Below are 16,951 nucleotides of genomic sequence, written 5' to 3' on the forward strand. Positions count from 1 at the left end.
GTTTATCTTTGTGTATGGTGCAAGAGAGTGGTCTAGTTTCATTCTTCTGCATGTGGATGTCCAATTTTCCCAGCACCATTTATTGAAGAGACTGTCCTTTTTCCAGTGGATAGTCTTTCCTCCTTTGTCGAATATTACTTGACCGTAAAGTTGAGGGTCCACTTCTGGATTCTCTATTCTGTTCCATTGATCTATGTGTCTGTTTTTGTGCCAGTACCACACTGTCTTGATGACCACAGCTTTGTAGTACAACCTGAAATCTGGCATTGTGATGCCCCCAGCTATGGTTTTCTTTTTTAAAATTCCCCTGGCGAGAGGAGGGGCAAGATGGCGGAAGAGTAGGGTCCCCAAATCACCTGTCTCCACCAAATTACCTAGAAAACCTTCAAATTACCCTGAAAATCTATGAATTCGGCCTGAGATTTAAATAGAGACCAGCTGGAATGCTACAGTGAGAAGAGTTCACGCTTCTATCAAGGTAGGAAGACGGGGAAAAAAGAAATAAAGACACAAAAGGCCCCCAAGGGGGAGGGGCCCCGCGAGGAGCCGGGCTGAGGCCGGGGCGAGTGTCCCCAGGACAGGAGAGCCCCGTCCGGGAGAAGCAGGAGCTGCACCAACCTTCCCGGGCGGAAAGGGGCTCGCAGGGAGTTGGAGCCGGACCCCAGGAGGGCGGGGATGCCCTCGGGCTCCCCGGGACAGTAACAGCAACTGCGCCCCAGGAGAGTGCGCCGAGCTCCCTAAGGGCTGCAGCGCACACGGCGGGACCCGGAGCAGCTCGGAGGGGCTCGGGCAGCGGCTCCGCAGAGGGGGCTGCGCGCCTGGGAGCGCGAATCCAACAGCGCAGACCGGGAGCACAGGGCGCCGGGACACAGCCCAAGATCCGGCCTCCCCCGGGACAGGCAGAGGCCGGGAGGGCCCAGGACAGCAAGGATGCTCCTGCCCCGAGCTGAGCAGATCAGCGGCCCCGCCCCGGAGCCTCCAGGTCCTGCAGACGGAGAGCTCCGTAGTTACTGTGGGAGCTGAATCCAGGTTTCCAGAGCTGGCCCCGCCACTGGGGTTGTTCCTCCTGCGGCCTCACGGGGTAAACAACCCCCACTGAGCCCTGCACCAGGCAGGTGGCAGAGCAGCTACCCCAAGTGCTAACACCTGAAAATCAGCACAACAGGCCCCTCCCCCAGAAGACCAGCTAGACGGACAAGTTCCAGCGGAGTCAAGGGACTTAAAGTATACAGAAGCAGAAGATACTCCCCCGTGGGTTTTTTGTTTTGTTTTGTTTTGCTTTGCTTTTTGATTTGTTTGCTTCCCCCACCCTTTTTTTCCCTTTCTTTCTTTTTCTTTCTCTTTTTCTTTTTTTTTTTTTTCTTTTTTTCTTCCTTTTTTTTTTCTTTTTCTCTTTTCTTTCCTTCTTTCTCTCCTCTCTTTTTCTCCTTTTCCCAATACAACTTGCTTTTTGGCCACTCTGCACTGAGCAAAATGACTAGAAGGAAAACCTCACCTCAAAAGAAAGAATCAGAAACAGTCTTCTCTCCCACAGAGTTACAAAATCTGGATTACAATTCAATGTCAGAAAGCCAATTCAGAAGCACTATTATACAGCTACTGGTGGCTCTAGAAAAAAGCATAAAGGACTCAAGAGACTTCATGACTGCAGAATTTAGAGCTAATCAGGCAGAAATTAAAAATCAATTGAAAAAAAAAATCAATTGAATGAGATGCAATCCAAACTAGAAGTCCTAACGACGAGGGTTAACGAGGTGGAAGAACGAGTGAGTGACAGAAGACAAGTTGATGGCAAAGAGGGAAACTGAGGAAAAAAGAGACAAACAATTAAAAGACCATGAAGATAGATTAAGGGAAATAAACGACAGCCTGAGGAAGAAAAACCTACGTTTTTTTTTTGTTTTGTTTTGTTTTGTTTTGTTTTTTTTAAAACCTACGTTTAATTGGTGTTCCCGAGGGCGCCGAAAGGGACAGAGGGCCAGAATATGTATTTGAACAAATTCTAGCTGAAAACTTTCCTAATCTGGGAAGGGAAACAGGCATTCAGATCCAGGAAATAGAGAGATCCCCCCCTAAAATCAATAAAAACCGTTCAACACCTCGACATTTAATAGTGAAGCTTGCAAATTCCAAAGATAAAGAGAAGATCCTTAAAGCAGCAAGAGACAAGAAATCCCTGACTTTTATGGGGAGGAGTATTAGGGTAGCAGCAGACCTCTCCACAGAGACCTGGCAGGCCAGAAAGGGCTGGCAGGATATATTCAGGGTCCTAAATGAGAAGAACATGCAACCAAGAATACTTTATCCAGCAAGGCTCTCATTCAAAATGGAAGGAGAGATAAAGAGCTTCCAAGACAGGCAGCAACTGAAAGAATATGTGACCTCCAAACCAGCTCTGCAAGAAATTTTAAGGGGGACTCTTAAAATTCCCCTTTAAGAAGAAGTTCAGTGGAACAATCCACAAAAACAAGGACTGAATAGATATCATGATGACACTAAACTCGTATCTCTCAATAGTAACTCTGAACGTGAACGGGCTTAATGACCCCATCAAAATGCGCAGGGTTCCAGACTGGATAAAAAAGCAGGACCCATCTATTTGCTGTCTACAAGAGACTCATTTTAGACAGAAGGACACCTACAGCCTGAAAATAAAAGGTTGGAGAACCATTTGCCATTCGAATGGTCCTCAAAAGAAAGCAGGGGTAGCCATCCTTATATCAGATAAACTAAAATTTACCCTGAAGACTGTAGTGAAAGATGAAGAGGGACACTATCTCATACTTAAAGGATCTATCCAACAAGAGGACTTAACAATCCTCAATATATATGCCCCGAATGTGGGAGCTGCCAAATATATAAATCAATTAATAACCAAAGTGAAGAAATACTTAGATAATAATACACTTATACTTGGTGACTTCAATCTAGCTCTTTCTATACTCGATAGGTCTTCTAAGCACAACACCTCCAAAGAAACGAGAGCTTTAAATGATACACTGGACCGGATGGATTTCACAGATATCTACAGAACTTTACATCCAAACTCAACTGAATACACATTATTCTCAAGTGCACATGGAACTTTCTCCAGAATAGACCACATACTGGGTCACAAATCGGGTCTGAACCGATACCAAAAGATTGGGATCGTCCCCTGCATATTCTTAGACCATAATGCCTTGAAATTAGAACTAAATCACAACAAGAAGTTTGGAAGGACCTCAAACACGTGGAGGTTAAGGACCATCCTGCTAAAAGATGAAAGGGTCAACCAGGAAATTAAGGAAGAATTAAAAAGATTCATGGAAACTAATGAGAATGAAGATACAACCATTCAAAATCTTTGGGATGCAGCAAAAGCAGTCCTAAGGGGGAACTACATCGCAATACAAGCATCCATTCAAAAACTGGAAAGAACTCAAATACAAAAGCTAACCTTACACATAAAGGAGCTAGAGAAAAAACAGCAGATAGATCCTACACCCAGGAGAAGAAGAGAGTTAATAAAGATTCGAGCAGAACTCAACAAAATCGAGACCAGAAAAACTGTGGAACAGATCAACAGAACCAGGAGTTGGTTCTTTGAAAGAATTAATAAGATAGATAAACCATTAGCCAGCCTTATTAAAAAGAAGAGAGAGAAGACTCAAATTAATAAAATCATGAATGAGAAAGGAGAGATCACTACCAACACCAAGGAAATACAAACGATTTTAAAAACATATTATGAACAGCTATACGCCAATAAATTAGGCAATCTAGAAGAAATGGATGCATTCCTGGAAAGCCACAAACTACCAAAACTGGAACAGGAAGAAATAGAAAACCTGAACAGGCCAATAACCAGGGAGGAAATTGAAGCAGTCATCAAAAATCTCCCAAGACACAAGAGTCCAGGGCCAGATGGCTTCCCAGGGGAATTCTATCAAACGTTTAAAGAAGAAACCATACCTATTCTCCTAAAGCTGTTTGGAAAGATAGAAAGAAATGGAGTACTTCCAAATTCGTTCTATGAAGCCAGCATCACCTTAATTCCAAAACCAGACAAAGACCCCACCAAAAAGGAGAATTACAGACTAATATCCCTGATGAACATGGATGCAAAAATTCTCAACAAGATACTGGATAATAGGATCCAACAGTACATTAAGAAAATTATTCACAGGGATCCCTGGGTGGCGCAGCGGTTTGGCGCCTGCCTTTGGCCCAGGGCGCGATTCTGGAGACCCGGGATCGAATCCCACGTCGGGCTTCCGATGCATGGAGCCCGCTTCTCTCTCTGCCTGTGTCTCTGCCCCTCTCTCTCTCTCTGTGACTATCATGAATAAATAAATAAAATCTTTAAGAAAAAAAAAAAAAAAAAAAAGAAAATTATTCACCATGACCAAGTAGGATTTATCCCTGGGACACAAGGCTGGTTCAACACCCGTAAAACAATCAATGTGATTCATCATATCAACAAGAGAAAAACCAAGAACCATATGATCCTCTCATTAGATGCAGAGAAAGCATTTGACAAAATACAGCATCCATTTCTGATCAAAACTCATCAGAGTGTAGGGATAGAGGGAACATTCCTCAACATCTTAAAAGCCATCTACGAAAAGCCCACAGCAAATATCATTCTCAATGGGGAAGCACTGGGAGCCTTTCCCCTAAGATCAGGAACAAGACAGGGATGTCCACTCTCACCACTACTATTCAACATAATACTGGAAGTCCTAGCCTCAGCAATCAGACAACAAAAAGACATTAAAGGCATTCAAATTGGCAAAGAAGAAGTCAAACCCTCCCTCTTCACCAATGACATGGTACTCTACATAGAAACCCAAAAGTCTCCACCCCAAGATTGCTAGAACTCATACAGCAATTTGGTAGCGTGGCAGGATACAAAATCAATGCCCAGAAATCAGTGGCATTTCTATACACTAACAATGAGACTGAAGAAAGAGAAATTAAGGAGTCAATCCCATTCACAAGTGCACCCAAAAGCATAAGATACCTAGGAATAAACCTCACCAAAGATGTAAAGGATCTATACCCTAAAAACTATAGAACACTTCTGAAAGAAATTGAGGAAGACACAAAGAGATGAAAAATATTCCATGCTCATGGATTGGCAGAATTAATATTGTGAAAATGTCAATGTTACCCAGGACAATATACACCTTTAATGCAATCCCTATCAAAATACCATGGACTTTCTTCAGAGAGTTAGAACAAATTATTTTAAGATTTGTGTGGAATCAGAAAAGACCCCGAATAGCCAGGGGAATTTTAAAAAAGAAAACCATATCTGGGGGCATCACAATGCCAGATTTCAGGTTGTACTACAAAGCTGTGGTCATAAAGACAGTGTGGTACTGGCACAAAAACAGACACATAGATCAATGGAACAGAATAGAGAACCCAGAAGTGGACCCTGAAGTTTATGGTCAACTAATATTCGATAAAGGAGGAAAGACTATCCATTGGAAGAAAGTCTCTTCAATAAATGGTGCTGGGAAAATTGGACATCCACATGCAGAAGAATGAAACTAGACCACTCTCTTTCACCATACACAAAGATAAACTCAAAATGGATGAAAGATCTAAATGTGAGACAAGATTCCATCAAAATCCTAGAGAAGAATACAGGCAACACCCTTTTTGAACTCAGCCACAGTAACTTCTTGCAAGATACATCCACGAAGGCAAAAGAAACAAAAGCAAAAATGAACTATTGGGACTTCATCAAAATAAGAAGCTTTTGCACAGCAAAGGATACAGTCAACAAAACTCAAAGACAACCTACAGAATGGGAGAAGAGATTTGCAAATGACATATCAGATAAAGGGCTAGTTTCCAAGATCTATAAAGAACTTATTAACTCAACAGCAAAGAAACAAACAATCCAATCATGAAATAGGCAAAAGACATGAAGAGAAATCTCACAGAGTAAGACATAGACATGGCCAACAAGCACATGAGAAAATGCTCCGCATCACTGGCCATCAGGGAAATACAAATCAAAACTACAATGAGATACCACCTCACACCAGTGAGAATGGGAAAAATTAACAAGGCAGGAAACCACAAATGTTGGAGAGGATGTGGAGAAAGGAGAACCCTCCTGCACTGTTGGTGGGAATGTGAACTGGTGCAGCCACTCTGGAAAACTGTGTGGAGGTTCCTCAAAGAGTTAAAAATAGACCTGCCCTACGACCCAGCAATTGCACTGCTGGGGATTTACCCCAAAGATACAGATGCAATGAAACGCAGGGACACCTGCACCCCGATGTTTATAGCAGCAATGTCCACAATAGCCAAGCTGTGGAAGGAGCCTCGGTGTCCATTGAAAGATGAATGGATAAAGAAGATGTGGTTTATGTATACAATGGAATATTGCTCAGCCATTAGAAATGACAAATACCCACCATTTGCTTCGACATGGATGGAACTGGAGGGTATTATGCTGAGTGAAGTAAGTCAATCGGAGAAGAACAAACATTATATGGTCTCATTCATCCTGGGAATATAAAAAATAGTGACAGGGAATAAAGGGGAAAGGAGAGACAATGAGTGGGAAATATCAGAAAGGGAGACAGAACATGAGAGACTCCTAACTCTGGGAAACGAACTAGGGGTGGTGGAAGGGGAGGTGGGCGGGGGTGGGGGTGACTGGGTGACGGCACTGAGGGGGACACTTGATGAGATGAGCACTGGGTGTTATTCTATATGTTGGCAAATTGAACACCAATAAAAAATAAATTTACAAAAAAAAAAAAAAAGCCATACAGCTAACAGCGACAGAACCAAGATGCAGAAGCAGAGACCTGGCCTCTATAGTCTTTCTCATATGTGCTAGGTGCACACAGCTAGCAATATCGTGTTACCTCTTACAATTATTCCATTTTTCCGCAACTATGTAAACATCAATATTTTTTCCCAATCTAGTAGTGTACTAAATATGAAAAACTATAACCAGTTCTATTGCGCCAGATGACAATGTCCATGTAAGCTCTACCTCAAAGTTGTCATTCCCTGCCTGTAACTACAGAACTGGACAGTCAGAGCTGGAAGTGTCTCTGAGCACAGGAAGCAGACACTGTTTGAAGCTTTCTGTTTCCCTAGCTTGAAACGAAGCAGTGAGAGTGGAGAATGGAATAAGAGCTGGGGTGGAGGTAGGAGAATGGGAATCTGGACATTCCAAGGCTGTGACTCCCATTCTGACCACACTCACCAGCTGAGAATGGCATGAAGGCAGGGATCTTCTTGAAAGACTGACTAGCATCCACAAAGTGCTCGCAGTTGAACTCCTGGGGCATCAAGAATTGGCTGAGGTTGTGGCAAACAGTAACAAGAAGGGTGATGACATCTGAGCCCTGCTATAGAGGAGGAGGAAATCAGTGGTATGATGTGAGGGACAAGCTCCTGGAAGCAGAGCTCTCATATTTGCCAGGGCTGGAGGCCTTGGAACTTGAGAGGGGAATGGAGCATGTGACCTGAGCAGAGTGTCAAGGGAGCTGGTGTCTGGGTCTCAAGACCTGCTGTGTGCAGGTCTAAAGCTGAGATGTATGAGTGGGGGGGTCTGAGGTGTGAGTCTGAGCTCCCTCTCCTGAAGAAAGGCATCTGGGTACCTGAGTTGGTCTCCTGGGGTAGTGGAGAAGACTCAGAATACCTAGGGATAGTCCATGGGCCCCAAGTTCTAGAGAAAGGTCCTGAGAAAAGAAACCTGGCCTTGTGGAGGGGTGAGATTTCAGAATGGGTTCCAGGTTGCTCAGCACAGGAGGGGATCCTGGGGAAGAGTATGGTTGCTATGTCTCAGGATGCCAGTTGCCAAGGCCCCAGGAGCCCTGGGATGCTAGGTGCCAAGGCCCAGGTTCCAGTTGACAGGTTCCCAGTGGAGGCTGGTACATGACACACATTGGGCAGCATGAAGACGAAGAATACTGTGTCCCTGGAGACACAGATGGAAAGTTCAGAGGGATGACATCTGCAAGCCCTGTACCTCTTGATTTATCTTAGGATCAATGTAAGGCAAGACCTGGTGGTCCTCAGCACCGATAGCTCTGCATGCCCCACCATGGGGTGGATATCCTGCTGCTTAAGAACTGTGGGTGGAGGCCTGGAGGAGGCAGGTGGTGTCATTGAGGTTAGGCCTCTCTTCAGGGACATGTAGGGTAGCTAGAGGGAATCTGTACTTGTTTTTAGAAGCAGGAGGCGGGCCCATAGGAACTTATTGGGATTTGCCACAGACTGGGAGGGAAGGGATGGTGATGATCGGGTTAATGGATTCACAAATAGTATGGTGGTAGGTGGTTGCATTGGGTCACAGTGCTGAGAAACCAGGTTGTTTCTAGGGAGTGTGTGTGGGTGGACAGGTCATAAAGTCCTGGAAATATGGGTGAGTTTGGGGAGCTTAGAATTGGGTATGTGGGTGGGGCTTCTGGACAAGGAAGTGTCAGATACTTCACTTGGCTGTGGGCAGAATCTGAAGAAGTCCTGGGGAATATGGGGTGTGATAAGGGGGTATGTTAGAAGGGAAAAGCAGGAGCCTTTGAAATTCTAGGTGTGTGGTAGGGGAGCTGGGAAGGCCCCCTGAGTGGGAGACTTGTAACTGTCTCCATGCTGTGTGGGTGGGGCTTCTGCACTTCTAGTGCTTCCTGAAGGATAAATAAAGTCTTTTAGCACACACACACACACACACACACACACACACACACACACACACACCTTTCCTTGGCGGAATTGAGGAATGTGGAGGTGTATGGCTAAATACATCCCACTCAAAGGGTGCCTTAATGACTTCTTCATCAGGTGTGAATTGGTAAACCAGGACCAGGGTGATTTGGCTGATTTTTCCAGACCCAAATGGCTCGATGTTCGGGCTCCGCCTGAGGGTAGTGAGAAGGAAGATCTCAAAACACTTCATCCTGTTTTCTGAGCTTGCTCAACCTGAGGTTGGGTTCCCAATACCCTCCCTGTGGCAGAGCCTGCAGAGAGATGGGACTGCCAAACAGTTAATACCTGTGCAATGTTGGCAAGGAAGCAGTGGATGGAGTCCCGGGGAGAGGGTAGACGGAGGCCTGAGGTTCAAGAACACTGAGTGATGAGGTGCTTCAGGCACTCCCAGCTCTGGAAGAGGTGATGATGTGGCCTGGGCCACCAGCCTGAGGGAAGAGGCTGTACATCTGGGGGTGGGGCAGGGGCAAGAGAGGCAGGTGGGAACACAAGGGATCCAAAAAAAAAAGAAGGGTTCTATCATATTAAAAAGGGTGGGGGCAGGTAGAGAGTGGAAAGGTAAGACATGGAAAGAGGTGCTGGAATATCAGGTGAGGAATGGTGAAGTCAGTCAGAATGTTAGAGGTGAGGTGCAAGAAGTGATCATTGAGGTGTCTCCAACACCTGTTCTGTGGGGTTAATCTTCACTCCACCTCAGACTCTGGTGTCTCCCTATCCCAGTATCACCTGATCCTTAGTGCCTTCTCCCCCTACCTTAAACTCTCTGTTCCCCATTCTTGATTGCCCTACCCCGCAGTCCCATAACTTTTGTCCTCAGGTTCTCAGAGATCTCCAACCTTTCCTGGACAGAAGATCAGAAGATGGCCAATCTTGCCCTAGAGGTTGTTGATGATCTGGAATTTGTCTTAGAGGAGCCAGTGATCAACACCAGATGCTTATTCTCATGGTCAAAGCATCCACTGAAGAACACAGAGCAGATGGCGTTGCACAAAGAGTGATTCAGCACTAAAGTGGAGTCTAAGGTTGGCCTATGGGTGGGAGATAAGGAAAGTGGGATGCTGTTTGGTTTCCCCATCACTCAGGAGGCCCAGTGTACAACAAAACAGTCTGTGCAGCCACAAAACTGGTTCATATAATATAGGACTAATCTACAGAAATATCACTGGCTGCACAGAACATGAACATGGCTGTGCAAGATATAGCCCAACAAAGCCTCGTAAGTATGTAGTAGCTCAGAAGGCCTCACAAAACATCATAAGAACACATAGCAACCAAACACAGCAAATATGACAACTGTGTATTTTGGCACACAACAAAACCCAACAGTAAGAGTAACTACGGGGAAGCCCAGAACACTTCATAAGACACAGTGTCACAGTACAAAATATAGAGCTGAATAATAACAGCATGTGGCTGGAATAATCTGTCACACAGCGCAAAACCAAAAGACAATTTGCGATGTAATAACATCAAAATGACACACAACAATGAAACATCACTTAACTAAACCCTACAGGGTCACCTGATACATTTGTCTACCCACAAGTTATGAAGGATCAAAGATCAAGGCACAGAGATACAGATTTCTTTATCTAATTTTCTTCTTTAAAATGAGGCTAGAGGGATGCCTGGGTGGCTCAGCAGTTGAGCATCTGCCTTCAGCTCAGGGCATGATCCTATGGTCTCGGGATCAAGTGCCGCATCGGGCTGGCTCCCTGCATGGAGCTTGCTTCTCCCTCTGCCTGTGTCTTTGCCTCTCTCTCTCTCTCTGTGTCTCTCATGAATAAATGAGTAAAATATTTAATAAAATAAGGCTAGAGGGGCACCTGAGTGGCTCTGTTGAGCATCCAACTCTTGATTTTGCCTCAGGTCATGACCTCAGGGTCATGGGATCAGACCTGCATTGGGCTCATGCTCATTTTGGAATTTTCTTGTGCCTCTCCCTCTGTTCCTCTCTCTGCTTATACCCCCCCCAATAAGTAAAATAAATAAATAAATAAATAAATAAATAAATAAATAAATAAATAAATAAATAAATAAATTTTTAAAATGAGGCTGGGGTGCCTGGCTGGCTCAGTTGGTAGAGCCTGAGACTCTTCATCTCAGGGTCATGAGTTTGGGCCCCATATTGGATGTGGAACCTACCTAAGAAATAAAATGAGGGTAAAAGTAGTATCTACCTCATATGTCATGGTGATGATTCATTTTATAAATGTAAAACCCTAAGGGTAATTCATAATACACGGTAGTGCTATTTACTAGTTGTTAATCTGGTTTTCCAAGTGTTTGCTTTAGGTTTATATTATCTATCTTGAACATATCACAGTCTTCCTTCAGGTAATATGTACCATGTCTTGCATGCTGTAAGAACATAGGGATCCCTGGGTGGCGCAGTGGTTTGGCGCCTGCCTTTGGCCCGGGGCGTGATCCTGGAGACCCAGGGTCGAATCCCACATCGGGCTCCCGGTGCATGGAGCCTGCTTCTCCCTCTGCCTGTGTCTCTGCCTCTCTCTCTCTCTCTGTGACTATCATAAATAAATAAAAAAGAATTAAAAAAAAAAGAACATAGTATTGTGAAATTATCTTCCTCCTTGCCTTTGTGCTGTTGTCAAGACTTTTGCATGTGTTAGAAATCCTACATATATCATCATTATTTTTTGCCTTTAACACACAAATACTTTTTAAAGAGTTTTTAAAAATAAGAAGTTGGGGTGTCTGGGTTGCTCAGTCGGTTGAATGTCGGACTCCTGAGTGTCAGACTCTTGATCTCAGCTCAGGTCTTGATCTCAGGGTTGTAAGTTCAAAACCCATGTTGGGTTCCATGCTAAGCATGGAGCCTACTTAAAAAAAAGAAGAAGAAGAAAAAGAAGCCCTTTATATCTACATACATATTTACGATTTCTGCAGTTCTTATGACCTTTGTAGACACATATCTTCATTAGTACCATTTTCCTTCTGCCTGAAAGACTTCCTTTGATAATTTTTTGTAGTGCAAATCTGCTGGTGAGGATTTCATTCCAATTTTGTAGACTTTACAAAGTCTACTTTCCTTCATTTTTTGACACTTTTCTTTTGGCCTTAAATTCTAGATAAATGGCCTTTGGTTTTTCTGGGTCTTGGGGGGTTTCATGACTTTTTCCTTTCAGGACTTTAAAGATGTTACTCTACAGTCCAGGGGCTTGCATTGTTTCCAACTATAAGCGGGTTTTCCTCTTGTTTAGTCTTCTGTATGTAACAGGTATTTTTCCCTCTGGCTACTTTCAAGATTTTTCTTTTTTTTTTTAAGATTTTTTATTTATTTATTCATGAGAGACACAGAGAGAGAAAGGTAGAGACATAGGCAGAGGGAGAAGCAGGCTCCATGCAGGGGGCCTGACGTGGGACTCAATCCTGGGTCTCCAGGATCACGACCTGGGCTGAAGGCGGCGCTAAATGGCTGAGCCACCGGGGCTGCCCAAGATTTTTCTCTTTATCACTAGTTTTAAGCAATTTGATTGTGTTGTGCCTTGATGTAGTTTTCTTTCTATACCCTGTGCTTGAGGCTTATGATGAGTTTTCAGTTTGAGCAATTATGGAATATTTTATCCATATTTTTTGCATTTAACTTTTCTTTGTTTTCTCTTTTATTTAGAGACTTTCAATTTCACATGTTAATCATCTCACAGTTTAGCACCATGTTTATTTTTATAGTTTTGATAAATATGGCTTTGAGTGTTCTAATCTTTTCTTCTGCGCTTTCTTTTTTTAAGCTTTTATTTATTTATTTGAGAGAAACAGAGCATGAGTGGGGTGGAGGGGCAGAGGGAGAGGGAGAAGCAGACTCCTACTGAGCAGCAGGGAGCCCAGCATGGGGCTTGATCCCAGGACCCTGAGATTATGACTTGAGCCAAAGGCAGATGCTTAACCAACAGAGCCACCCAGGTGCCCCTCTTATACACTCTCTAATCTGGTATAAATCCCTTCTGTTGTGTTCTTTATTTCAGACATTGTAATTTTCAACTGATAAAGTTCAATTTGAACTCTTTCACATGTAACATGTCTCTCCTTAGCATACCTATGAAGTTGAATTTCAGTTTGATTTGAGGTTGGGTTGTTACACAATGTGTTGGATTTGGTGATTGGATCTGTAGAATTTATTTTATTTTTTTTCAAAGATTTTATTTATTTATTCGTGAGAAACACAAAGAGAGAGGCAGAGACATAGGCAGAAGGAAAAGCAGGCTCCCTGTGGGGAACCGGGTAAGTGACTCCATCCCAGGACCCTGGGATCACAACCTGAGCCAAAGGCAGACGCTCAACCACTGAGCCACCCAGGCACCCTGGATCTGTAGAATTTAGATGGAGAATAAGTATTGGAGACCGGCCAAATTGGAGAGTATTTGGGATAGAAGATGGAGCCAGAAATTGGAAGAAAATTGTGAGTGTATTTTGACGAAGAGGATTGGGATGGGGGGATCCCTGGGTGGCGCAACGGTTTGGTGCCTGCCTTTGGCCCAGGGCGCGATCCTGGAGACCTGGGATCGAATCCCACATCGGGCTCCCGGTGCGTGGAGCCTGCTTCTCCCTCTGCCTGTGTCTCTGCCTCTCTCTCTCTTGACTATCATAAATAATTTTAAAAAAAGAGTATAGAGGAATTTGTTATACTATTCTTGCTACTTAATATTTTTAATGTTTCAAAATAAAAAATTAGGGGGAAGAACCATCCTTACACATATCTTTTTTCCCTTACACATATCTCATTGCACACATGAAAATCTAGGTTATACTATAAGTGTAATTTCTAGGTCATAAAATATGAGCATCTTTAGCTTTATTAGATATTGCTAAATTACTCTCCAAGGTAGTCGTCCCAGTTTATACTTCCACCACATTTCACCACATCTTCACACAACACTGTTAATGCTCATTTCTGCCAATCTGATGGGTGTAAGATAGCATCTCATTGCTGCTTTTTTCCCAAATATTTTATTATGAAAAAAATTAAACAGAAATTCTAAAAAATTATGCAGTGAATTCAGGTGGCAGCTATGAGCATTTGTCCTTTTTGCATTATCATGTATTTACACCCAGGAAATTTCTTACAAAATGGTTGGCTACAGAGGTCATGAGCTATGGCCTGAAGGTCCTGAGAAAGACACCTGAGAACCACACAGCAGTGACCAGGCCTATTAGGTTCTTGAATCACCACCAACAGCTGCCCCCAGGTTTTATCAGGGCCTTTTGCATCAAGCCCAAGGGAGATGATGGGGAGGGAGGTCCTAGGTGCCTCCAACTGAGTCATTGTTCCTGGCCATGCTGGGCTTATTAGCTTACTAGGTCTTCAGGAACTAAGTACTACACCTGAGTTGCATAATTATTAGAAATCCATCCAGCCCAGTTGTAGTAGCTGTCTTTCGGTACACCTTAGGCACTGTGTTGTTGGAGTCTGCCTGTTTTCTTCCCTCTTAGCTTATCCTTTTCCTAAATTCTGTTACGTATTTCTCTCTCCATCACATCCCATTCAGCTGCCTCATCTAGATAATTGGGCTGTGTTGTCTCCTCCATGGAGTTGCATGGATACACGTGGGAATCTCCACTTTAGGTGCTATGGGGGCCTCCACTCCTCCAGCATTTTCTGAGTCACTCTGTTTCAAATCCACTGCTCTTTGGCCCAGCTCTTCTCTTGCCTGACCAGCTGTTCAGAGTTGAATAAACAAACCACATGCTGGATATGGTCATGATCCTTTGACAAAATGCTATAGGGATAGGAGGTATGAAATCCCATGGCCCAGGAGAAAACATGGAGAAGTGAGAATGGATTTTTTCCACCCCCAGGACACTCTCTGTGCCTAGAAATAGAAGAGAAGGTTCTAGTAGTAAGTGGGATAGAAGTTAGACTCAGAAAAGAAGTTGGTGAATGTGGTGCCTTTTCTGCTCCAGGTATTTCTGGGTGTGAGTTAATTGAGAGTTGTGAGTTCCTAAAAAGGGAATCCCCCTTCTTTCTACTGTTTGCCAGAGTGGGTTTGGGTATTCTAGGAGCTGGACTGGTTTGGGGCCAACTCAAGTTTTGCTTTCCTCCCTCTCTTTGCCCTTTTATCATGTTAATCACTAAATCAAAAGACAGGCTAAGGACTGGCACACAAGATAAATTGATGGTAAGCAGAGCTGTACTGTCTTATGTTGCACTGTTGAGTACTATTGAGACTCTGATATAGCTGACCTAAGCTGAAAGTCCCACTAACAGCCATTTCAGGACAGGACTATGGCAACAGGGTCTCCTTAAGTGGCCATGGACCATGTGTCTTGGCCTGGGTTTATTTGTGCGTCTCAGAATGAAGCTGTGATTCATGTGAGATTCAGGGGAAAGACTATATCCTGTAAATGATTAGTTGTATGTCCCAACCAGGCTTTGGCCCCAGATATAGAGCACTCAGAGGAAGGAACTATACTCTGTGATTTGTGGATCCTTTGAGTGACCACTCAGGGAAGAGTCATCTCTGGGGAGCTAAAAAAGAGAGAGAGGGAAAAGAGGAAATAAGCCGCTTTAGGTGGCATACTGAGGTCCACACTCTAAGAGTGGACTGCTCACCAGAACCCTCACGTTCCTATGCTACTGCTGCCCATGCCTCTGTTACTGCGAGGATCCTGATCCTCTGGGTTATAGGGTAAAACGTCCAATGCACCCCTTGGCACATGAGGAGATTAATTCAACCTGACTGAAGTGTTATAAAGTAATTACCGCCATGGTTCTTTACCCATTCATCTGTCACAGACATTTAGGTTGTTTCCATATCTTGACTACTATGAATTATGCTGCAATGAACCCAAGAATTCAAATATCTCTTGGATATCTTGGAAATAGTGTTTTCATTTCCTCTTTATATAAACCCAGAAGTGGGATTTCTGGATTGCATGGTAATTCTATTTTTGACATTTTGAGGAACTGCCATTCTGTTTTCCATCGTGGAAATAAATTGATAGTTTACCAATTTACATTCATACCAATGGTGTCACAAGGGTTCCAGTTCACATCATCATCAGTATTTGTTATCTCTTATCTCTATGATAACCATAAGGTTTGAAATAATATCTCATTGTGGTTTTGATTTGCATTTCTCTTATAAATAGTGATATTGAACACCTTTTCATACATCTGTTGGCTATTTGTATGTCTTTTTTTCTTTTTAAGTAGGTTCCATGCCCAGCATAGAACCCAATACAAGGCTTGAACTCACAACCTGAGATCAAGACCTAAGCTGAGATCAAGAGTCAGTTGCTTAACTGACTGAGCCACCCAGGCACCACTGTATGTCTTTTTTTGAATAACATCTATTCATGTCCTCTGTCCAATTTTTAATCTGGTGGGTATTTTTTGTTTTGGGCGGCTCTTTTTTTATTTTGAGTGGTTTTTTGCTACTGAGGTATGAGAGAGGCTGAGTGATAGTCCATGGTGTGTGTGTGTGTGTATGTGTGTGTGTGTGTGTATATTTTCCATTCACTGAGTTGTAAAGCAAAAATCAATAAGTTGAAGTACATCAGTGAAAAGTTTCTGCACAACAAACAGATAATGAATAAAATGAAAAGGGAACCTCCAGAATGGGAGAAAATATGTTGTAAACCATATACCTGATAAGGGGTAAATATCCAAAATATTTCCTCCCTTCAGGATCTAATCTAAAACCACGCATTACATTTATTTTTTTTAAGATTTTATTTATTTACTCATGAGAGACACAGAGAGAGAGGCAGAGACACAGGCAGAAGGAGAAGCAGACCCCATGCAGGGAGCCCAAAGCGGAACTCGATTCCAGGTCTCCAGGATCAGGCCCTGGGCTGAAGGCGGCACTAAACCGCTGAGCCACCTGGGCTACCCCATGCATTACATTTAGTTGTAATGGTCTTTGGTCTTCTTTAATCTGGAATAGATTCTCAGCTTTTGTTTTTCTTGACCTTGATATTTTGAATAGCATTGAATAATTATTTTGGAAATTGTCCAGACTTCAATTTGGAGTTGCTTAATGTTTTCTTGTACATTTTTTCTAGCACAATTTTCATTCCTTTGGAAGGACACTTAATATGGCATCACACCAAAGCCTAACCTTTGCCTTCCATAAACTCTATTGAAGTGAGCTTTGGAGGAAGTCCTTTCAATTTCCAATATCTGTTGTCTCACAGTTTCATGAGGCTCTATAGTCAAGCCTTTATAGATAGGATTATTAAATGCCACATGTCAGGGCACCTGGGT

This window comes from Canis lupus, chromosome 1 (genome assembly GCF_048164855.1).
Source record: "Canis lupus baileyi chromosome 1, mCanLup2.hap1, whole genome shotgun sequence".
Taxonomy (NCBI): Eukaryota; Metazoa; Chordata; class Mammalia; order Carnivora; family Canidae; genus Canis; species Canis lupus.